At 40.8% G+C, this 24323-nt stretch overlaps 1 protein-coding gene across 3 annotated transcripts in view; it reads right to left on the bottom strand.

Annotated features, from left to right (window-relative positions):
* Positions 1 to 24323, bottom strand: part of F13A1 (coagulation factor XIII A chain) — a 180259-nt gene that overhangs the window by 129406 nt on the left and 26530 nt on the right. The gene's annotated exons all lie outside the window — the stretch shown is intronic.

Below are 24323 nucleotides of genomic sequence, written 5' to 3'. Positions count from 1 at the left end.
TATAAGCTCTCTCAGGTAAATTTTATTTTTCTTTATTACTGCCATTTTGGAACAAATTCTTATTTCACGTGTTAACTTCTAAACTACATTTTACCAATGGATTCCTGAAAAATCAAAGTCTTCACTGTATATAAAAAGTCAAACTCACAGCATTTTGTCACTCTTTAAATTACAGTTTAATTTACAGGATAATCAAATGCATCAATAATTTAAAATGGAGCAAATCTTTTCATTTACAAACTTTTCCAAAATATATTAGACATTTGATTCTTCAAATGAAGAAAGCTGCATTTCAAACCTAGTCTGCAAATTATTTTGATTGTAAGCAGAAGAAACTTCAAGAGCAAAACTTATCCATTCACTTCAATTGTTTTAGAACCCCAATATTTTGCTCTGTGTTAGGGGTACCAGTTAATCACCACTCAGAATGAATATCATCAGAAATCAATAAAGCTTTAAAAATGGTTTTCTGCCATGGTGGACAGTGTCGAGGTGGTTTTCTCGGTCTACATGGGGCTCAGCCTCCAAGAAGTCTGCAAGAAATTCCACTTGCAAAAGCTATTTGCTCCAAAGGCATCTGTTTCCCCAAATTTCCTGTGTATACTCCTCTTGCACACATTAAAACTGGGGGTTGAGGTTTTCCTTTTCTCCGGAGGCATCGTTGCTCTCTGGAACCACCATCACTGTTGAAGTGTAGATATCAAAGGCAATCTTGCCAGCTAAATTCATTTATTACAGTAGCTCCTGACAGGTGTTGCCACTAAATACTGGCTTGGATTTAAAATACACAGTATTAAATATGACACAAGTTTAATAAAAATAAACTTTCAGAGATAAATCTATGTGATAATGACAGACTCAGATTTAAAAAAAAAGAGTGAAAGGAATTTTAAAATGAATTTCATAAGGATGTTCCTTCAGGAATAGCAAAGAACTAGGAGAATATATCTGATGCTGTATGCTATGGGCCTTTGTACTAATGTCCACTTTTGTGGGGAGCATTGGAATAACTAAGACCATTACTAGTTTCCATTATTACACTTCAAATTATGATTTCAAAGACTCATGTTAAATTTGACCTATCAAATTCATGTTACACAAAACGAAAGTAAAGAAAAAGAAAACCATGTTTATTCATGCTGGCTTTGAACCCACTCAGGACCTAATTTAAATACTCTAGTTTGAGCATTTTTTGTTCATGCAACAATATTGCCTGCTATGTGCTAAGCATCATTCTAAGTGCTAGGAATACAACAGTGAACGGCAGTGAACGAGACAGACTCCTGTGCTCATGGAGCTTATAGTTCATGGGAAAAGTCAATGCCTGTGCAATTGATTTACTGCTTTATTTCTTACAACAAACTGTGGGAGAGAAATCATTACCATCATCCTAATTTGACAAATTAGGAAATTCAGACGGGCTTGGTCATTAAGCAATTTGTTCAAGGTGATGAAACTAGTAAATAGTGGAATTGAGATCTGAACCTAGTCAGTCTGGCTTGAGAGAGAACCTGCAAGTTTAACCCCTAAACTCCACAGCAGCTGTATGTATAGAAGATGCTTTGGAGTTGGTGGGAACTATGTTCAAGTTCTGACTCCACAATTAACTATTGGCGCAACTTTGGGCACATTTCTTAATTGCTGAGCTCCCATTTTCTTGTCTTTTTTCAGTTTAGTTCTGGAAATGGGAAGAAAATAGATTTTATAATATAATGAAAGCTTTATGCCAGGCACAGAATATGGGCTGACTCAGGAGATATATATTGTTTGTGTTTTCAACAGTTACTGGAAAGTAAAGACAGGAGGAAGAAGAGGCAATTTTACCTCCTCAGGTTCTAAATCTGAAGAAAGGTGGTTGTCCCAGGGAAAGCCAGTCACTTTTGTTGAGGGAACTATTATGGCCAAAGGGAAGGCTGTTTCTGATACTTACCGTGTGAGTGTGTGCAAAGTCTTAGCCTCTTTCAATTGAACCTTTTATTTATTCTATAAAATGTGGGTAATTGTGGTCATAGTTTATGATGAGGAAGGCAGTTCAATAAATCACTGTTATTATTATTGTTATTTCCCCGTTTTCTCTGGCTTTCTGATTCCTCCAGATGGTCCTTTCTCTGCTCCAGCAGTAGGAACCCCAACAAAGCTATAGAACCCAAATCTACTTTCAAAGGCCATTTCATTCCAGATTCCCAAATCTTGAGCTGACTGTTTTCTGTCAGAGGACTTCTGTAGGTCACGCTGCCACACACACACACACGCACACACACCCAAAGTGATGATGCTCATTATTAACTGAAAAGCCTTAATAATTCCAGAATTGTCATCGAAGAATCACCTGAAATCTAAACTCCACTCATAATTTCTGATTTTTTGAATCATTTATGGTCGCCATAATCTCCATTCATTCCTTAGAGCAGGAGTCGGCAAACTAGAGTTCATGGATCAAATGTAGTTTGCCACTTATTTGTGTAAATAAAGATTTACTGGTACACAGTCCAGCTCACTCATTTGCGTCTTATTGTGTTACAACAGCAGAGCTGAGAAGCTGTGACAGAGACCATCTGGTCTGCAATGCCTAAAATGTTTAGTATCGGGCCCTTACAATAAAACTTCACAACTTCTGCCTTAGAGAGTTTTACATTTATTTATTTAAGTGGTGATTTATTATAGACACACAGTCTAAGACTTGAGCCTAAGAAGAAAATATCATCACCTAGTTTTTCCTTCCAAAGAGAAATTTGTTATTTAACTAATAACAAACAACTGAACTACTATTAGGTCAACATCTAGTTTCCTTAATGTCTTCTAGCTAAATCCTCACAGTCTCAGAGCGTGTTGAAGACGTAGGAAATTTGTTGTAAGTTCTTATTGATTTCATTATACATTGCTAAAATGTTCAATTTTGTTACTGTAAAAGTTTAGAGTTGTGAAGGTAGTTCACATAGATAGAGATGGGAATAAAGTGACAGGAATAAAGATTTGTTTCCTGGGCTCCTTACAACAAACCCTATGAGGGAATTTTCACAGATGGGAAACTGAGGCTCCATGAGGTTGTCACATGCAGGACATCAAGTAACTAGGCAGAGGCAGAGACAGGGCGTGGACTAAGGTGTCTGCACTGTGAAGGCCATTCTCCGTCCTCTGCATCATGCTGCCTCCATGGAGACAAGGAGGAGGATGCTGGAGGGATTACAGAGATGAAGGAAGCCAAGAGAAGAATGAAGTGGGAAAATCTGAAGGGCTATGAGGCGAGAAGGCAGGGCGGGGACGTACTGTGGTGGTAGTAGGTAGTAGACAGAAAGAAGTATGAGTCCAAGGGCTCAGTAACTGGTGGTGAGAAAGAAAACTTGGCTGAGAGGAGCCTGCAAAGAAGGTCTCAGGGCTAAGATGGATTTGAGTTGGGAAGGTTTCTAAAGTGGTGTCAGTGACTGAAGAGAGAATATGTATGGTCCGGCTATGTGGCGCCAGACCAGCGTATGGAAGCAAATCAGGAACAGGCAGTGATTACATTCATTCCAAAGGGAAAAAAAAGAACCCAGATTGGCAGTCCTTTTCATATTCACTGTATAGAAAAGCTGATTATTAATGTGAGACCTGACATGTCAATAGTACCTCAGGGTATTGTCGCTTGCTCTATTACACCATGTTTAATTCTGGATGTAATGATTTCAATGACAGCACTGGGGAAGAATTTTCCGTGATTGAATTGTGAGTAAGGAAGCTGTGACAGAGTAGTATTTCATTTCACTAAATAGCCCTTCTCACCCTCAGGAGGTGGCATGTTTGAAACCACAATCAGGCTACACTCTGGAACACCCATCCATCAGCAGCTATGACTGCCCATCAGCTATCCTTGGCCAAATCTGGATGTGAAATGCAGCCCTACATAGGTGACAACCATGCTCATGTTAACTGAAAGTGTCAAATGCCGGATAGATGTTTTGTTTTGTTTTTACCCTCACAAATTGTATAACTTTTGTGTTAAAAAACTATGAGCAAGAAAAATAGAAGCAGGAAATATAATATCCCAGAAAGGATTTTTATTTTGTTTTTAATGATTCATCTTTGAAATTGGACTACAAACATGAAAAAATATAATTACCAATTGTATTCTTTCACACTTATCTAAAATTGGTGCCATCTTCACAAGTGATCTAGAAATTAACATATGCTCTTTGTTTAAATGCTAGTTTTAATCGGTAAATTATTTTTGAGACCACAGAAATACTATTTGTAAGGCAAAATTTGGCTGGACCCTGTGCCAATATTGGAACGCTCCTGTGCCTTCTTTAGTCTCACTCTCTCCTTATATATACATTTGTGAATACAGAGAAATGCACCTACCATAACCCCTTAATCCCCCAGCCTAGAATCAGGAGGAAGAGAGTAAAAATATTTAATTACTTTAAGATTTTATTCTTTTTTTACCTTGGCTCAATGGGCCTGAGCTTTTTTTATGGTTTCTACATCTTAGTGTCACTTAGAAGTTGGCCAGCGAAATCTACCTCCAGCTCAGACTCAGTTACGTGTGACTGTGGGGAGAGTTTACTCTCAACCGTTCATTTCAGAATTGAGAACCCATTGCAGTCAAAGCACATAGGTAGCACCCTACAGAGGAATGTGTGCATTAAAAAATTAATTTTATAGTTCAGCTGATGGCTTTGGAATATTTTTATATTAAAAACACAATGTCCCATGTGGTGATTCGGATCCCCAGTAGTCTAGGAAATCCACCATTAGCGTATAGTATCGTTGGTATGGTTGAATATTGTTGCTAATAGGATGATACACACTTCATCTTGCTTGTATCTAGAACCTGGAAGATTGTACTCAGCATGGAGGAGAAGGAGGCCCCTGTACCTGAAAAATACACTCTTGTCAGTCACTGTTTCCCCTGGTGCACTGAAGTGAAGAAGCTCGTATGTCAGGACACACCTATTTCTCTCATCTCATGGGCATGTCATCTGAAAATCAAGTGGCACCTATGCTACATTTAGTAATAGTATCAGTTCTGGTTGTGCAAGCCTTAATCAATCACCAGAAAACCCCAAACAGAGCTTTTCCCCCTTATTCACTTAGATATCTATTTTTCTTACTGAACTAAGGGTATTGTCTTATTTGTCTTTGTAGAAAGTCACAATGCCTTGTACTGAGTGGGTGCCCAATAAATGTCAAATGGGACTGAATTGAGCGTTTTGCAGATGTCCTGTCCTGTTAAGCACATGAGAGAGACTTTAGAAGCCCTGGAAAGAGATGGCTGCAGCAAGCCAGTTGGCAATTCCAAGCACCCTTCCCATGAAACCAAAGCTTCAAGCTCTAAATTTTTCCTTCAGAAGGTGTTTTCCATTCAGATATAAATACTTTTAAGCTGAACTATGACTCCACCTAGTAACTGCAGATTTTCTTTAATAGGGAATTCTTCTATGAGGTTTGTCTCTGAGGAACTCATGAATATAGCATGTCTCCAGCTGGTGAAGGTAAATTTCATGATGTTAACTCATTTTTTCAATTGCTTCATTTGTTTTTACCAAGATGCACCTTTCATGTTCAAAATAATCGACCTATTTCCAAATGGGCACCGGAAGTGTTACTGTGACAGCGCGATGCTCGTGGCAGAGCTGGATGCACCAATGCAGTAGCCTTTTGAAGGGAAGCAAGCTTGTTTTAACAGTCTGATGATGGAACAGGGGTGCAGAGTCCAGGACGGAATAAGTCCTTGAATGACGCCTAGAAACATTAGGTTACCAACTACAGAAATAAAACACCACCACCAAAAAGAAACAATCAGAAGGGCACAGAAATCTTGGATGACAGCAACAAAGAGGAGAAAAACACAAATGTTCAAAAGCAGATCATTTCAATAAGGACCTCCAGGAACCTGCCCTTTCTATTCACACCTTATTTTATATAGATATAAATATAGGTGTAGCTGTAGATGTAGATAGATATAGATATAGATACAGATATAGATATATAGATATAGATACATAGACAGATGGATACATATGATGTTTCCTAAAGGAAGATATATGTGATGTTTCCTAAAGGAAGAAATCTTCCTGGCACTGTTTATTCTGTGGCCCCAGCGAAGTAGGGAAGGAAGGAGAAGCTTCTCGAGGACAGGGACTGAGTTTTGTTTAACTTTGTATGGCCGGTGGCTTGTATGACCCTTAGGACATAATAGGCGCTTAATAAATATTTGGTGATTGAAGATAGATACTCTTTAAGGTGTCTTATCTACCTTTAATTTATTTCACCTTTCTTTCAATCCTTCCTAATTCTCTTAAAATCTTTTTTGGAGTAAACTGTAATTTTGCAAAATACCTACAAAACGAACACTGTGCTAGACTGAATGATTCAGAAAAAAATAATAAGGCTACCGCGTGATGCTGACCATCAGCATTAAGAAGTGCGCACCTTCGATGGCTGACCAAGGCAATAATCTGGACACGTGGAGATGAAGCTGTGGCTCAGGGTGCAGCACAGAGAGGAAGGAAAGGATAGGAGATAAAATTCAGAGGAAGCATGAACAGATTGAGATAGGAGAATTTCTTCACCTGTGAAACAGGACTCTCTCTAGAGCTCCTTTAGTGAATCTGACACACATTTTAAATGTGGCTACAGTACGCCAGGCTTTGGCTCGGATTACGAGCCATGAGGAACAAGCTATGGTGGAGGCTTCTGAAACATAAATCATTGCAACTGTTGGGTGCAGTAGAAACCCAGAGACTGCCTACAAAAGTCAGAGAGGACCCCTCAGAGAATGTGGCTTTCAGGTATAATCTTAAAGGTGGGTAATGTGGAGAGGAGCCTTCCCAGCAGCGGGAACAATGAAAGCATGGAGCCTAAGGGAGGGAGAGACACTCCAGACACCTGTTGCAGGAAAAGCACTGACTGAGCAGGTTAAGAACCAAAGGGACCTTTGACACTGTGCACAGGCATTTAGGCTGTGTCCAGGGAGGGGCTGGAAACTGGTTGCTTTAAGTGGCCTGATGAGATTTACACTTACTTCAGAATGCTCTTTTTGGATCCACAGGAAACCCCATTCCCAGGCTCCTTTACCCTCTGGCTTCTACTTAGGTTTAGACAATGAGAGCCTTTGCAGGCAGAAAAGGGAGACGCCAAGGTGTGTCTCCCCTTCTCTCTCTGCTTCTTGAGAGGCTGAGTCACCTCCATGGCTCCCACCTCTCCCTGCTGTCTTAGGGATGGTTTCTGGGTGTTGGTGACACTTCCTCCTTCATGTACCTGCTGTTGCAGGTGTGGGCAGTTTTTTTTTGTTTGTTTGTTTTTCTATTGCTAATTCCTGGGTTGCCTCACTGTGTCTCTTATTTGACGTCTTAGGTGTTCTCTCATCAGTGTAACCAATTGTTTTGAATTAACTTCTGTTCATTATAAAACTAGGGGAGTTTTCATTTTATGCTCCGGACCCTGACATTGCAATGTGTGAGATATTGTACTGACACTCTATATCGACTTTAAGACTTACATTCATTTTGCATCTGGAGAAACTGGGACTCAGAGAACTGAAGTAACTGACTCTAGGTTACCGAGCTATCAAATTGCTGAACAATGATTTGAACCCTTGTCTGTTTGGTCCAGCAGTCGTGACAGGGGAAGCTAATGAACCCCTCAGTCTATTTTCCATCTGAAAAATACAATTTTAAAAGATGAGGATTAAATAATAAATATCACTTAATATATGTGAAGGTCATGTCATGAACTGAACAAATAATCATTATTCTCATTATTATATGTTGTCAGTGGTCACAACAGCAAAGAAAACTTACTAAACCTATTTTATTTTTATTTCTGAGTGTGACCACATGGGCAGTGACGAAGGTGGCTGCTGGTGTGGCATGGTTCAGGGATTTATTCAACAGGCAATTATTGAGTGCCATGTAAGTGCCAGATACTGTTCTAGGTACTGAGAATACAGTGGTACCAACACGGATACGTTCATGGAGCATATAGTCTGGTGGGAGTAAACAGATGATAAACAAATACATATATATTATATCAATGGGTGTAAGTGCTATGAAAAAAATAAATATAACCGCTTAAGGGGACAGAGAGTGATGGGGGTAGATGTGCTGATTAGGAGAAAGTGACCAGAGCAGGACATGATGGTAAGGTGACATTTGGCATGCTCAAGGAGGTTGATGTGACCTCCAGAAGCAGAGACAACAGCAGGTGAGGGGCATCAAGTGGGGCCTTGGAGGCTGTTTGTAGGACTGTAGAATTTATTCTGATGTAGAAAAGAAATCACTTAGGAAAGAAGCATGGACTGCATTATTGGGGGGAAAAATCACTTTGGTTGCTGTGTGAGATTGCTATAAAAATCTCTTGACTTCCCATAACATTTCCATTTTGATTATTGATCCTGAAAATCCTCCCAATAGAGGACAAATTAGAGATAATGCTAATATGCTTTTATCCCTGGGAAAGGTGATACGTTTGCATAAATTTGCTACTCTATAATATGAAACCTTTCCTAACAGCTGTTCTTAACAGATGGGAGAGAACTGGACATTGGGAATAGTGAAACTTTTATACCATGCGAAATGGTACAAAAATGTGGCCACTTGAAGTACAAAGATTATCTATGTCACAATTGTTTCTGGGCAATCTGGAGCCCTTCTCGGCATGAGTTTAAACTAAGCCCTGTTGGTCTATCAGTCCACGGGGGTTGAAATCTACTAGGATCCGCAGACGTGGAGGAGAGTGATAGGATGTCGGTGGCACAATGTCTAGTTTATTGTACTTTGATGGGTTTCACGATTATAAACCAAACTGTGTATCAGCTTTTTGTTCCTCCTCACTCCAACTGTTAAGCAACACTTTCAACTGACAAAGGATGTTTCCACATTTCTTGGGGTTTTGCCACCCTCAAGCTGGGCTCTGGAAGCCCAAGGCAAGTTTAGTGTGGGTAGGGACATACTTTGGACTGAAAATGGGGATCATTGACCAGATACAAGAGCCAGCAGCTTTGGGGCCTACCTCTTTTGTGTTGTCAATCAGCTTCAGGAAGCATGCCATAAGAAATTCTCTCCTACAAGCATTAAATTTCCCCAGCAAATGGCAATTCTATGGAGCCAAAGCACCATTGGTTTGTATTTTATCCACCATGTAAGCAGACTGAGACTTATGGGTCTTAAAAGAAAGACTCATTTAGTTAAAATCATGGCAACACTTAAAAAACAGTATCATTATCCAAAAAGATAAGATCAAAAGTTTAACTGAATGTTTTCCAAATAAAACCGAGCTGTGATGAAATTTTCACAGAACAGTCAATTCTTATTAATAATTTAAAGGCAACAACAAGAATAATGACAAATCATTGGTAATTCTACCAAAATATTTGCCTGTCTTTGGAATGCAATATATATTAATGCAATATATAACAGCAAGTGTTAAATGAGTTTTCATTACCAGAGATTAAACCAATTGTTAGTAAAGCAAAAATCAACATGGAAATTTTCTAAGCATTAGGATGCAGTCTATCTGTTATTAGTTTGCATGTAGATATTGATAATGCATGCTCAATAAACATTTATTTAAACAGATATTAACTAGTGCTTATAGAGCAACGTAATAGCACTTAGCCTGGAGATGACAGGGGTGAATATATGAGATCTATGTGATATGCTTCCTGTGCTCAGTGAGTTTATGATCCAACATCCAAATTTAGCTTGTAATTCAGGTCAGAAGAACTCTACCACATGACGGTAACAGACCGTCAAAAGCTGTGGACTACTGGTGGAGTCAAGAGCAACTTTATTAAAGACATAACAAAGATAGAACTTAAAGGATGGGCAGAAAGAATGATGCACACATTGCATTTTATTAGTTCATATATATGTTTATGTGTGGATGTCCATTTGCTTATTATAGATGTGCATATTTGCTTCATGAGCTGATCACTGTTTACATTTAAAAACATCATAAAAAGAACTGTACTCAAGCCTGGTTTTCATAAATGACATAAATCAACTTCACAAGTGAACATGAAGACCTTGTTTGAACACAAGGATGTAAAGGGACCGTGTTCTAGGTTGGATCAGTGGAGCCCTGCCTAGGGACACCTACTGGGAGAAGGTGACTGCTCTTCTTGACATCTTCCCGAGGCCTTGGGGTATATTCCAATCTTCCCTCATTTCTTCCTGTAACTTGTTACCTACTGATTTGCCTAAACTCTTTTAAAATAAAGGTCATTGCTGAATACTTCTTTATTTGTGGACTGAAGAGATATAATTTGGCCTTCTATGAATGACACCCAAGTCCAGTCCTTTGGAAAGTGGCACAGTAAGGGAACTTTGTTTAAAACATCTGTCACTACTCATAAGCTCCAAGGTTTAACTCCAAACTCAGAGCATGTATTCTGAAGTTTCACACTGTCTGCTAAGTGGCCAAAGAATCCTTACTTTGGGACTTCCTCTAGGCCTGCCTTCCCTGGGAGCTCCTAGTCCCCAAATATCTCCACACTGCACCCCATAAAAACAGCCATTTAGCAACTCATTCTGAGGGAATTATTCTCAGCTAACTGTCAATGGCAACATTCTAGTAAATTCATTCTTGTTAAAATGTTAATATCTGATAAGACTAGCTATGCTTCCTCTAACCTCTATATTTACTGCTACTACTGCCATAGTTGAATTCATTCATTACATATAAGTTGGAGAGGGGGATGGGCTCCCATTCAGTGGACTCTGTGTCCTTCCAAGACCTTTCCAGATTTCAGGCCAAACATTGGGCCAGGAATACGAGGACCAGCTAGCAATTCGCAACTGAATTCCATTGATTCCTTCATGAGAGAAGAAATTAGGTATGAAGAACTTGGTTAAGGTATCATTATACCTGTGTAACTTATTGTCATTATGTCTTATGTCAAAATAATACATTCTTGTTGTTTTAGCTACTAAGATTGTGATCATTTGTTTTAGCAGCAATAGAAAACTACTCCAAACACAAAGCACATTTTTGGCACATTGTAAAGATTACCAAATGTCATTTTATGAGTGACGTTATTATTGGGCCTACACTCATACTCACTCAAGTCTCTTAGGTAGGAATTAAGAGAAACTTCAAGGATGAGAAATGTTATGGGGTTCAGGGGAATGGGTCAGGGGTCAACACAGGCACACCATAGAGGCAGAAACAATGGTAAATGAGATTAACCTGGGCTAGACTGGGAAATACTGAAAGGAGATAAAATAGCAATAAACATACCTAGGTCCCATATCTTGATTTCTAAATACCACTTTCTATTAAAAGAAAACAGAGCTCCTTGGAGAAATGGTTTCCAGATCTGTGACAGAGAAAATATAAGACGAGCTTAAAGCATCTAGTGCCAGATAAGGAAATAAAGGATACTGAAGCCAATTGGAAGAGTTTCCAATTGGCAAAATCTAGGACAATTTGAGGATTGGATTAATTAATGATAGTAACAGATTTCAGTAAGCCATTTAATTAAAGAAGATATCAGAAATTCATACTGATATCAGTTAATCATTCTATCAATAAAAATTTGACGATGAATAGAATAATCTCATAGTCTCAGGTACTTTCGTATAAAGCATTTATCAACTACAAAGAGAACAATGACTAATTCTGCAGTGGAGAAATCCTGAAAGACACCACTGTGTTGGATGTACTTCTCAGAGCCCCCTTCAGGAATGACAGACTTACACAAAGATGCTGGAAGTGATGTCAGAATATGGTCTTCAGTGGGTCAGCTCTCTTTAGGAATTGTCTTAGCTGAAGAAAACTTCCTCATCCAAGACACCTCATTTTAGGAGCAGCTCACATCCAGTGGATGAATAACATGGGCCCAGTCCCTTCACCCCGCACCAGCAGAATTCTGAAGAGCCATGCCAGTTCTGTAGCTCCTGATGAGGTTACCTGTGGTCTTCCTTGAGACTGCATCACAGCTGAAATTCTCCCTCTGCCAGTTCTGCTTTCTTCCACAGGGGTTGATCCCAAGAACAATCCCTAATCAACTTCTTGCATGCTAATTTCAAAGCCTATTTCCTAGGGAACCCAACTGCTATAGACTGAATCCTTTATCTTTCTATATTTATATGCTGAAATCTAACCCCAATATGATAGTATTTTGAGGTGTGGCCTTTGGGATGTGATTAGGCCATAAGGGTGGAGCCCTCATGAATAGGATTAGTGCCCTTGTAAAACAGATCCCAGAGAGATTCTTTACCCCTTCTGCCATGTGAGGACACAGTAAGAAGACAGACGTCTATGAACCAGAAATTAGGCTTTCACCAGACACCAAATCTGTTGGTACCTTGATCTTGGACTTCACAGTCTTTAGAACTGTGAGAAATAAATGTTTTTAGTTTATAAGCTGCTAGTCTATGGTGTGCTGTTGTAGCAGCCCAAAAGAACTAAGACACCAACCTATAGCAATGCCTTCATCCAGTGATCCAAGATAACATCATCAGTACTGGAATCTGTAAAAAATTATGTGCAACCAGATAGGATTCACTGAGAAGGACACAACATGGCTTCTGTGATATTACTGCCAACGATACATAACCTGATTTTAATCATGAGGAAACATCAGACACACCCAAATTGAGGGGCATTCTACGAAATTACTTCTTTATAATCTTCAGAGGTATCAAGTGATGCAAGTCAAAGAAAGACTATCAAACTCTTCCAAAGTGAGGAAAACTAAAGAGATGAGACATGACAACAGAGTGCAACATGTGATTCTGGATGGAATCCTCTTGCTATCAAGGACATTATTGGAACAATTTGCAAAACTCAGGTGGAGTCTGAAGATTAGGTGATCTTAACGTATCAATGTTAGCTTCCTGATTTTGATGGATATATAGGAAAATGTCTATAGGAATGCTCATAGGACATATGCCCCAAAGTATTCAGGGATGATGCAATATCACATTGACAATTCTCCAGTGGTTCTGGGAAAAAAAACCCTGAAGTTCTTTGTAGTGTTCTTGTAAATTTTCTGTAAAGTGGAAGTTTGTTTCAAAATTTTAAAATAACGTTTCAACAATAACGACAACGGAATACAATTTGTACAATTATTTTGTATATTCCTGTCCTTTTTTTAGCTTTCTCTCTTTGGAACACCAACATCAATTCTTGAAAAGTATGTGCCGAAAGGATACCTCTGATTTGCCTTGCACTAGGCAACTTCCTAGGTCAAACAAAGGGCACCATGTAAACTTCACCTCAAGAAACATCAGCTCTAAGGAAATATAGGACTAACCAGGGAGGAGCAAAATGTCAATGAAGAGCTCAACCTGTTGCATAGCAATGCAAATGGAATCCAAGACTGATGAAATCAATATGTGGGCAGTTACTCAGTAAATCACTGAAACAGGGATGACTGAGCACCCATACGACCAGGTTTACTATACCATATAAATCTAGAGGAAATGAGGCAAAGAGCAAAAAGACATTTCTTTTTACCTTCTGAAAATGATTACCTTATATTTATGCCCTAAATAATCAAGATTGTGATTTTCTTTCCTGAAATGTTACCTTGATGGTTATAAACACAAGTTTTCTCTTTATGAATCATCTTCATTTTTAAAATTTGGCTAACATTCCACTCGAGTATCTTTGACATGTTTAAAGCCATTTGTTTCACAAACATGAAAGTTAGAAAAGATTGAAATGACGGAAATGAAGTAATGGAGACAGTGTGTCATTTTCTATCACTTACGAATATGTTGCACAAATAAAAAAGTTGTTTGATGGAAAATGCCACCCTAGCTGTCTGCACTACTTCATTTCCATCATTTTAGTCATAGAATAATTATTTTTGTCTCTTTTTGTGAAATTAATTGCTTCAGAATACTAAAGGCTCTTGTCTACACTGTGCACTAATTTTCTGGAAAACTTATAGCATATATATAATGTCAACTGAATTTTGAGATGTTGAACATCAAATGTGGCTTCCCTCTTTGAGAGCCAGTTACAGGGTTGAGAGGAAATGATATTTTGCCTTTGTATTTTCCTAGTTAAGAAAGTAGGACTTGAGGAGAGATCCAAGACAGTGGAGTAGACAAACACTGTGCTTGCATCCTTCTGTGAACTAAATTGTTCTACAACAAAATTACAGAACAATCAACCAAGAGAACCATCTGAAGTCTGGCTGAACAGAAGTCCTATAACTAAAAATTTAATGAAGATGCCACGTCAAGACTTGTAGGAGGGGCAGAGATATGGAACAGGCCCCAAACCTGCATGTGGCGGTTGAGAATCAGCAAGGATATCTTGGCATGTTGGTTCGCCCCGGAGGAATGAAGGACTCCAGATCCTCAGACAAGGCTCCCCAGCCCAGAGTACTGGTGCCGAGAAGAGGAGCCCCCACATATGCTTGTGAAAAACAGTGGGGATCCGACCATTCAGCTGGAACAGAAGGCTGTTTTTCTAGCATCCCATCTAGTTAGCCCTTCCTTTCCTCTCAAAAGTATGCTGGTTTGGAGGATAAATTACTGGGTTACCCTCACTGTGACCCATTGAGCTTCATCCAGCCCTGGGCTGACTTTGTGAGGAAACGTATTTGAACCTTTTACTGGGTGTGGAGAGTTTCCAGATCTGTAAAACAAGTGGGTAGTGCAGAGTGATGGCTATGATTCCTTCCAGCCTTAACATTTCTGATTCTGTGATTCTGTGAAACACATCACGCTTTAGATTGCTTCACCTTTAACGATGAGCAAACACATACAGTAAAACATTTAGAGAGGAATGCTTTCTGGAGCAGCCAGTCCTAATTGCTCAGTGGGCAGTTATGCCCAGGCTGTTCTCCTCCTCCTTTAGCTTCCTGTTTCTGCCTTGAATATAAGCTCAACCCCCAGCATTTTCATTCCACCCACTTTCAACTCATGGCACCTTACTTTCCTGCATCTGTCCATGCCCGACTCCCCATGCTCTTTATCTTTTCTCTCAAAACTCACTGTTAGAATACCTTGTTTCCTTAGGACACTGCTCCTCTTCAGAATGTCAGCTAGTTATTCTGCAAAACCAATTTGTGCAGATTTATAAATAAGAGTCAGTTTGACAGTATTATCTATGCTCACAGAGCATTTTTATTTTGTTAGGGGAGGTTCAGCTATTATGTATTCATTCAAAGAAGTAACTACAATGAAAGAAGTCAACATACTGTAGACTTTCATGTCTAGGCTATAGATTTGGCAGGTGGCAATCCTATGTTTATTAACATATGATTGGTGAACATAATGTGTGAATAAGTGAATGATTGAGATTGAAAATCTATTTTTATTATAACCCATCTGATTCATCCCTTAGAAGCCTTTATTTTTAAATTATATTTGGTTTCACAATTCAAAGTAGGAGAATCTGATTACCTCTAGATTAGCAGGAAAGCACGGATTATAGATATGCCCCATCTCTACCCTCCCACAGGCACATTTGGTGAATAAGTAAAGGGGGTGGATATCATTGAAGTTTATCTTTGCTCCCATGTGCACAGAGACCTACAACATTTATTGGGTCCCTTTTAAACTGTTCTTGAAAACTAATGGTGACCTAATTGCAATTGGTCATGTTAATGAGATTCTGATTTTTGATAAAAGATAGTTTTTCAGGGCTCGTGTTTTAATCTGACACGATGAAATGAATGGATTGTTTAGAAAGAATAGTGATTCTTCTGTGTAGAGAAACCAGATGCGGCAGTTCATGTCTACATAAGTAGAAAATCTGAACTCTGAATTCTATTACCCCGAAATGCAAAGAGTCATGAAGCAAAAATAGTTGGAGACTGATTCCATAAGGGGAGCCCATCCCTTACGGACCTGCCAGAATTGGTCTCCCCTACTGCTGCAAGCTCCTCAAAACCCTGGGACCCCAAATACAGCTGAGAAACTTAATTCAGTTAAGGAGATCTTTTTCCATTGGAAACACATACGCAACTGCAGGACAATAAGCTCTTGGACCTACAAGAATGCCTTCCTCCCAGCATGGAAGGCACACATTTCCTATTCCTCCTGTGATCCTCCCAGTTCTTCAAGTTCTATTTCAAGACTTGCCTTGTTCTGAGAACCTTGCCCTTCAACTCTAGCATAGGTGCCTCCTGAGAGCCTAGAGCAATGCCTACCTGCCTCTGTCATACATTTCTGATAGAGAATTGTATCAGTTTAACTCCTGATTATATAATATATAGTTGTGTTCACTAATTGTTTGTGGAATTCTTCTCACCCCAATTATAGTAAGCCCTTTAAAGACAGGGATAGTTTCTTAAATCCCCCGTGGCATCTCGTGCCGCACCAGACCCAGCAGTTTTCTGCATCAGAAATTCACTAACCCAGACATTAGATGAGATGTTATAGAGGCACCTAAGCAGAAAGGGAAAGGAAGCAGACAGGAGAACTTCAGAAGCCACATCGAGACTCCCTGAAGAACTTCCAACAGTGCAGCAAAGGGACCTCCAAACAGCTCAGCTAGGCTTCAGAGGATGTTTAGAACAGAGGTGCATTTAGAACATCCAATCCTAGCTTCCAGAAGGCTGAAGAAACACTTGTGAACAGACTCAAAAATTGTTATACCCACCTCCTGAGGGTAACTCCTGTCTCTCCCTTAACTACTGGATAAATAACAAGACATTCATCCACAGGACAGTGTGTATGTGTGTATAAGAGAGAGAATAAGAGAGAGAGAGAAACCGAGAGACAGAGATGGAGAGTAAGAGACATTACAAGAAATGATAGGGAAGATCAGAAGGACTGAGATATTGAGAAGAAAGAAAGGCTGAAAAGGGTAGCAAAAGAGAGGTACAACTATTTATAGCTATTTTATGGTCCTCTAATACTGTCTTGCTCTGACTGCTCTTATAGTAATGTTTTATGGAGTTTATATTTCCTTAAGGAATACTATAAGGTTTTAGCTTTCCTATACAGGTGCAATATTCAAAATAAGGCTGGTAATTGGGTCATCTTACTAGCAAGCAACCATTACTAAGGAGTCCCAAGAGCTTTTCAGTTAGTCCCTCATCAATCTTTACAGCACACTCATGGAGTAATGAAAGGGCGCAGATTATAAATAATTAGTGCACTTTTATTTTTTCTTCAGTGGGTTTTAATTCCACTTGGACACCGTCTCTCTTTTCACAGATTGGAGACTTGAGAACAAGGTATAACAGTAGGCACATTAGTTTTCATTAAATGCTTTCCCCCCACCTTTTCCACCCCTAAGTTCATATACTGCAAGAATTTCTTAGAATTTATGTGAAAAAGGCAGGGAATGCCTATGCTGTGTAATCCCTGAGTTCAGATCGTGAGTGTCCGGTAAAGTACAGTTTCAATTATTTGGGTGCTAATTAGCCAAGGTTATGAATTCTCATAAGTGAGAGAGGTCAATGAAAGACACAAGCATGAAGACAGAAACAGAGAGAGGAGCAAGGGTGCAGGCAAACTAGGGGGAGAAAAGGAGAAAGGAGAAAGGAGGGAGGCGTCAGGCAGCTGCGTGGGAATTCGCATTGCAACCTCCATGCTGCTTTCCCAGGGCTCCACGCAGTGCTCTTGATGTTATGAAACACACTGGCAACTCCACCACCCTCAGGACACGGAGCTTCACTTAGAAACTCAAGTTCTGCAGGCTGAGATGTTGGTCACAGGGCAGGGCCGAGGGCTCCCGGTAGTTCTCTCGCACTAGAATATGAATGGCTATCCCTCTTCCATTGAGACTAAACAGCCTCTATCATTTTAGCTAGAACTGTGGGCAAATTATTCTGGGCAGAACTTGGCTTGTGGTTGTCAGAGTTCCCATTTGACTAATTATGCTGTCAGCATGGGTGTTGTAGACACTGGATATTTTTGTTTGCAGGTTCAGTGATCGTTATCTTTGCTTTGCTCCCAGGACAGAGAAGACAGAAAGCAATGGACTTGTGTTTGCCTTTTGCACAACGTTTTCTTATTTAGTACAAGTCTTTCATGAGACCCTCACCCAGAACTGTTGGTGCTGACTGCAAGGTCTTTAAGGGCTCACCCTGAAGGCAGGCGGGGTGAGAGCCCCTCTCTCACCCCCATCTCCGCAGACCCAGGACGGGGATGGGGCGTTACAGAGTGTATATTTAATAATGGAGAAGTGGATCCCATGGAAAGCTGCCTGAAGAATCACCCATACCTAGAATCAGGCTAGGCTGGTGCCTCAGCCAAATCTCCTTTTACAAGTAGACAATCAGGGAGACTAGAGCAGAATAAATGAATTAATCCAATAAACAATGTAACTAGGATTAATTTTACTCTTTTGTTGCAAGCCTGGCACTCGACAGTGTGTTGTGTCCTCTTTAAAAGGGCCAAGATGGACAGGCCACTGGGCTAAATTTCTGATGGTCTGAGGGGAAATTGAGGACAGGGGTTCTCCCCTACCCTGCACAACCCTGGGTAAATCACTCAGTGCTTGTGTTTTACCAATCCCTTTGGTTTCCATATTTTTAATGAAGTTTATTTCTACCCTCCCTGCTTCCTGCCCAGTTTCGTTGTGAGAAGAGAAATGTGCTTTCGTACTGGTGTGTGTTATCTTCTTTAATACATACAAAGCTATTTGAAGTAAATATTACAATCCTGTTTTCAGGTGAGGAAACAGTAACACAGGGGACGAGGCTATTCCATCATTGCTGGAAGTGGTGACAGTAAGTTACTGACTGGGGTCTGCTTGACTCCAGCCCCTTACCTTTACCTGCCTCCTGGCCCTTTTATCACGTGAGCCGCCGTCTGAGAAATGAATCTACAAATGGCAAAGCGCTCGTCACTGTAACACACTCCTATTCCTCAGACCACAGGACATTACGTTATTACAGGTGAGTCTTATTTGACTATGAAAAGGAAAAAGTAAATTTCACTACCTCTTTTTATAAAAGGACATTTTTATTTATTTGTGAGTGTGTATGAGTGTGAGTGTGTGTGTGTGTGTGTGTGTGTGTGTGTGTTGTGTATTAAATGATTTATTTTAAGGCATTGGCTTACACAGTTATAGGGGATGCCGAGGTAAGTCTGAAATCTGTAGGGCAGACCAGCAAGCCGCAAACTCTTGGCCAGGAGCTGATGCTTCTTATAAAAGGACATTTTTTAAAAAAGGAAAAATCATACAGAAAAATGCATTACACCTTTACCCTATCTTCTATTGGTAAAATTTCCCCCTAAATCTCTTACTGTTGTCCCTGACAACATTCTCATCCCTCCCATTTATCTTCCATCCTCTGCCACAGTAATCTAAAAAGAAAAAATTAAATCTTTGTAATATTTCACTTAAAATACTTCTTTCTGTTAAGGCTCCTAGCTGTTTGTAGAATAACCTCTAAACCTATCTAGGTATAAAGACCATCAATGTGTTTACAAGTTTTCTTTCCGCACTGAACTTCTCATTTCTTTTTTTTTCTGGAATATATACTTTTAATATTCAACTGGATCAACTCCTACACATCCTTTGAGATCCAGCTCAAATAACACTTCCTGGGGATTCCTCCAACTAGCCTCCCAATTTATCTCTCCAGGGTGCTTTCCAAGAATTTTGCCTGAAAGGCTGGCATTGAACTCAACCTCTGCTGTTCAGGCTGTCCCTTCCAGACTCTTTGAGGGCAGAGGATAAACATGTATGTATTTGTCATGTCGGTGTCATGTGGGGTCTCAACTCCTGCTCCCTGCATAAGAACACAAGATATGGTGAGGCCAAAAAGGAACACCCATGGAGCAATAGATAGGGGAGTCATAAAACTATAGTCTCGCTGGCAGCTGGGTTGGAGACACAAGAAGCAGGATCCACACGACCTGCAACCTGCTGTCCACTTCTCTGTCAACCAACCAACCCCACTTGCTAGCTGCAATCCGCCCTACTAACTGCAATCTGCCGTGCTAACTGCAATCTGTGCTTCCTAGCTCAGCCGCCATCTTCTTTCTAGGCCCCATTTTCTGCTAGCGTAGACACGGTAGTTATATTAGTGGACAATGGCTCACTGGTTACAGCTGACAGCCAACTAGCCACAGATGATGGCCATCCAATCACAGTTGATGGCCATTTACTACCTGAGACAGCACCTTTCCACGTGAGGGCTGCAGCCTGGAAACTGCACTCCTGGCTCTGTCCCCACACTCTATCCCTACAGGGTCTCACCTCACAATCTATGTGACAAGTGTCTTCCGTGAGGGGCCCTATGCGAGGAGCCAGGAGGTTAATGCAATATCCTGGACACAGCCAGGCTCTCTGGACACAGCCAGGGTTTCTCAGGATACCACCAGTCCTTCTGGACACAGCCAGACTTCCTGGGCTTCTTAGGGTACCACCAATCTCCCCAAACACATCCAGGGTTTCTCAGGGCATTGGCACTCTCTCTGGGCACAGCCAGACTTCCTGGACACAGCCAGGGCTCTCAGGGCACTGCCACTCTCTCTGGGCCTCTCAGGGTACCATGCTGGAACAACAGAGACTCACAGTCAAGGTGCTTACAAATTCTTGATGGAAGCCAGTCAAGACATAGGAAGCAAACATCCACCGGTTCCACTACTTGGTGGTACATTCCCAGGGAAACAGTGAAGCAGTCCATCAAATCAGGGATGGACGGCAATTCCCCATAGTCCACAGTCATTCGCAAGGGTTGTGAGTCTCAAAATCTGTGCCCTCTCCGTAGGGCGAGGGCTCCAAGTCCTCCTCAACCTGGGGGTGAGGGCCTCAGCAAGCACTTCCCAGCCCACAGGGCCGCAGTGACCTTCGCTTTCTCCGGCCTATGCTGGTTGGGGAAACGTCCATGTCTTCCCACCCCTCCATGGGGGTCCAGCTCTCCAGCAGCTGCTCCTCCTGGTCTTCCTGAGACTGAGTGTTCATATACACAAACTGCTCCACCGCCCTTCAGGGAGCTTTGGCCGGCACCGTACCCTGCTCGCTGCACCATGTGTCATGCCAGGTGTCATGCGGGGTCTCAGTTCCTGCTCCCCTCATAAGAACGCAGGATATGGTGAGGCCAAAAAGGAACACCCACGGAGCCATAGATAGGGGAGTCATAACACTATAGTCTCGCTGGCGGCTGGGTTGGAGAGACAGGAAGCAGGATCCACACGACCTGCAACCTGCTGTCCGCTTCTCTGTCAACCAACCAACCCCACTTACTAGCTGCAATCCGCCCTACTAACTGCAATCCGTGCTTGCTAGCTCAGCCACCATCTTTTTGCTAGCCCCTATTTTCTGCTAGCGTAGCCACGGCAGTTATATTAGTGGCCAATGGCTCACTGGTTACAGCTGACGGCAACTAGCCACAGCTGATGGCCATCCAATCACAGTTAATGGCCATTTATTACCTGAGCCAGCACCTTTCCATGTGAGGTCGAGAGCCTGGAAACTGCACTCCTGGCTCTGTCCCCACAGTATTACTACTTTATTCTCAATACAGTGCTTTGCACATGAAAGATGTTCAGTAAGAGTCCAATAAACACATTCAAAAGGACAGTAAGTTGGCTTTTGATAAAACAAGCCAAATAAAATTCTGGAAAATAATTATATACATATAAGACAAGGAAAGTAATTATTTTTGAAGAGAAAAGTTACTTAACTGAACGACAAATTGATCATTATTTTAATGTTGGCACAAAGTCTTAAGTGTTAAAAGGAAGAAATGCACATTATGTCAAGTTGCCATAACATATAGACTACAAATCCACTCAAGTTCCATCATCCATCCTCTTTAATATTTTACAGAATAAAGGTAATTTGCAACTGTAATTAGGTATTTTCTAGATTGAGTTCTGCATTTTACTAAGGGGTATTATAAAATAAAAATATGGTAGAGTAGTGCTTATAGTAAAACAATTTGGGGAAATGTTAGGCTAGAAAAGATTTTTTTTTTTTTTAACTTTGTGCCTTCTCAGAGCTTTTAATATACTAATGTGTACTGGGACTCTCTGAGAAGAGGCATGGACCACAGCATGACCCAAATGTATTTGCCCACAGAATATTTTTTTTAAGGAGCATCTCACATAATAGGTGTTCACAGATGACACACTCTGGGAAACACTGTCCTAGTTTCTTAGATGCCATTATTAGTCATTTCACAGAGGCACTTAAAAATGAATGCACTGATTGTCATGATGCCAAGACACACAGAAGCAAAAATTGAAAATAACTGCCAAATAAATGTTGCTTCAAAATGATGAAATAGGTAGCCTATTTTCATCAAAACACAGCATAATACAGTAGAAAGAGCACAGGCTAAGGAATATTTATATCTTACCAGCGGCATGATTTGGGGCAAGAAGTTTCTCAGCAGAGAAAATGTGCTATGTGCCTGAAAATCATGAACGGTGATTTTATCTGGACTTTGAAACAAAAATCCATAGGGACACTTAGTCTTAAAGGATGTGAGCGATGGCCTCAAGTATAAGGCCTTTGCCATCCTAATAATGGTCCTTTGCCATCCTAAGCCCCTGCACCTGCTTACTTCCTACGTCTTTGACAAATTTGAGGTCATCAGGTATGATGATCAGTTTATCTCTCTACCTGATACATTCACACTCTCCCTTACCTCTCTCCCAACGCTTCTTTCAGAGGACAAAGGCTTTTTCTTCCTAGTCAATCCCTCGTCCATGCCTCTTCAATCCATGCTTCTACTTCCTCCAGCGTTCCCCTCCCATTACCTAATGTTTTCCCTGAATCTTCAGGATTCTGCCTCCACTGGCTCCTTCCCCTCTGACTATAAACATGTTAAAGGACCTCCAATCCTAAAACAAACATTCAAACCAAAACACCCCTCCCTTTCTTTTCAACATCTCCAAAAAGATTAATCCACGTTTCTATGTCCATTTCTTCATCTCATTTAGTTTGGGACCATTAAAATTTTGTTTCTCCTCAAATAGCCAATGTCTCTCTAACTGTTGAGTCCAGTAGAAAGTTCTTGTATCCCTTCATCTCCTTACTGTATTTGATAAAACTGGTCACACTTTCCTCTTTAAATATCCAGCCCTTTCGGATTCAATGATACTGTACTTCCCTGATTTCCCTTTTATTTATCTGATCATGTGGTCTTTGTCTCCTCCAGGCACACTGGCTCCTGAACTGACTCTTTAAAAGTTGTTTTTCCCCAAGACCTGTGTCCATTTCTCAATCGATTTACTTTTTCTGAATGATCTTGCCCACCTCTGTGTGTATGATTTCCACATTTCTATATATCCAAGCCAAACCTCTTCCCTAAGCTTCAGACTCATGTATGGGGCTGTCTATTGGGTATGTTTACCTGCAGTTCCTCAAGTACCTCAAATTTCAGCAGCTCAAATGGAATCATGTTTATACCTCCACTGTTGCCTTGGTGGAGGTAGTTTGCATTGTGATTAGCAGAGATGCCTGGGTTCGAATTGCATCTTCAGCACTTTCTAAGTGTGACCTTGGGTAAGTTCCTTAACCACTTCAATCCTAATCTCATCTGAAAAAACGAGTCCAATACCCAGAGGGGTGCTTCAAGAAGTAAGTGAGTACCCAGATCCCGTGAGTGAGTTTCCATGGGAACCACTTCAATCCTCATTTCCCACACTCAGTTTTTTCCTCCCAAATTCCCACAATCTTGATTGCATTTGGAAGAGCTAGCTCTATCATAGTCACACAGCCAGCAACTCTTTCTTCCCCCTGACTCCACACAGACTGCCAATCTCAGGTCCTGTACTTTGTGCCTCCTAAATATTTCTCAAGTCCAGCCCCTCCTCTCCATCTCTACCACTTCTGCCCTAATCCAGGCTCTCATTCTCTTCCCTTTGAGCACCTCCTCTCCAGTCTTGAACCCCATGACTGAGAATAGTTCAAGTCACTCCCATCCTTAAAACACATCAGTCTGACTCCCTAGCCAGTTTTCGATAAATGCTACTCAAGAAATGACTGAAATAAAAATATTGAAATGTTGAGCATATTTGAATGCTTTGTTGCGTTAATAATGCAGAACATGTGCAATTGATATGGTCCTGTATGTGCTCCAGCACATGATAACTGTACGTATGAACGACATACCTCAATACGTCAGGACTGCACTTTTAGACTCACACGATGGCAAAAATAGAAAGGACTTCTGGCATGCACCATTGGATGTCTACCGACATCCATGCTTAGCTCTCCCTGCCCCTTTCCTCTGAAGAGACTGGAAAATGAAATGATTCTTTTACAGATAAGGATAGCCAATAAATCAGGAATGGCCTGCTGAGAGCTTCTGGGAAAACTTCTATTATGGTAAGAGAAGCCGGCTTTGCCATCCTTCCCTTCTTTTTTTCTGCCACAACCAAATATATGAAACCTGGAGCTGTGAGTCAAGAGAATCTCTGCGATACTGGCCTTGACAACTTAGGGCTCTTGTGATTGGATTC

The sequence above is a fragment of the Rhinolophus ferrumequinum genome, chromosome 9, assembly GCF_004115265.2.
Source record: "Rhinolophus ferrumequinum isolate MPI-CBG mRhiFer1 chromosome 9, mRhiFer1_v1.p, whole genome shotgun sequence".
NCBI lineage: Eukaryota > Metazoa > Chordata > Mammalia > Chiroptera > Rhinolophidae > Rhinolophus > Rhinolophus ferrumequinum.
Note: the sequence above shows the minus strand (reverse complement) of the source record. Positions and strands in the feature narration are given on the sequence as shown.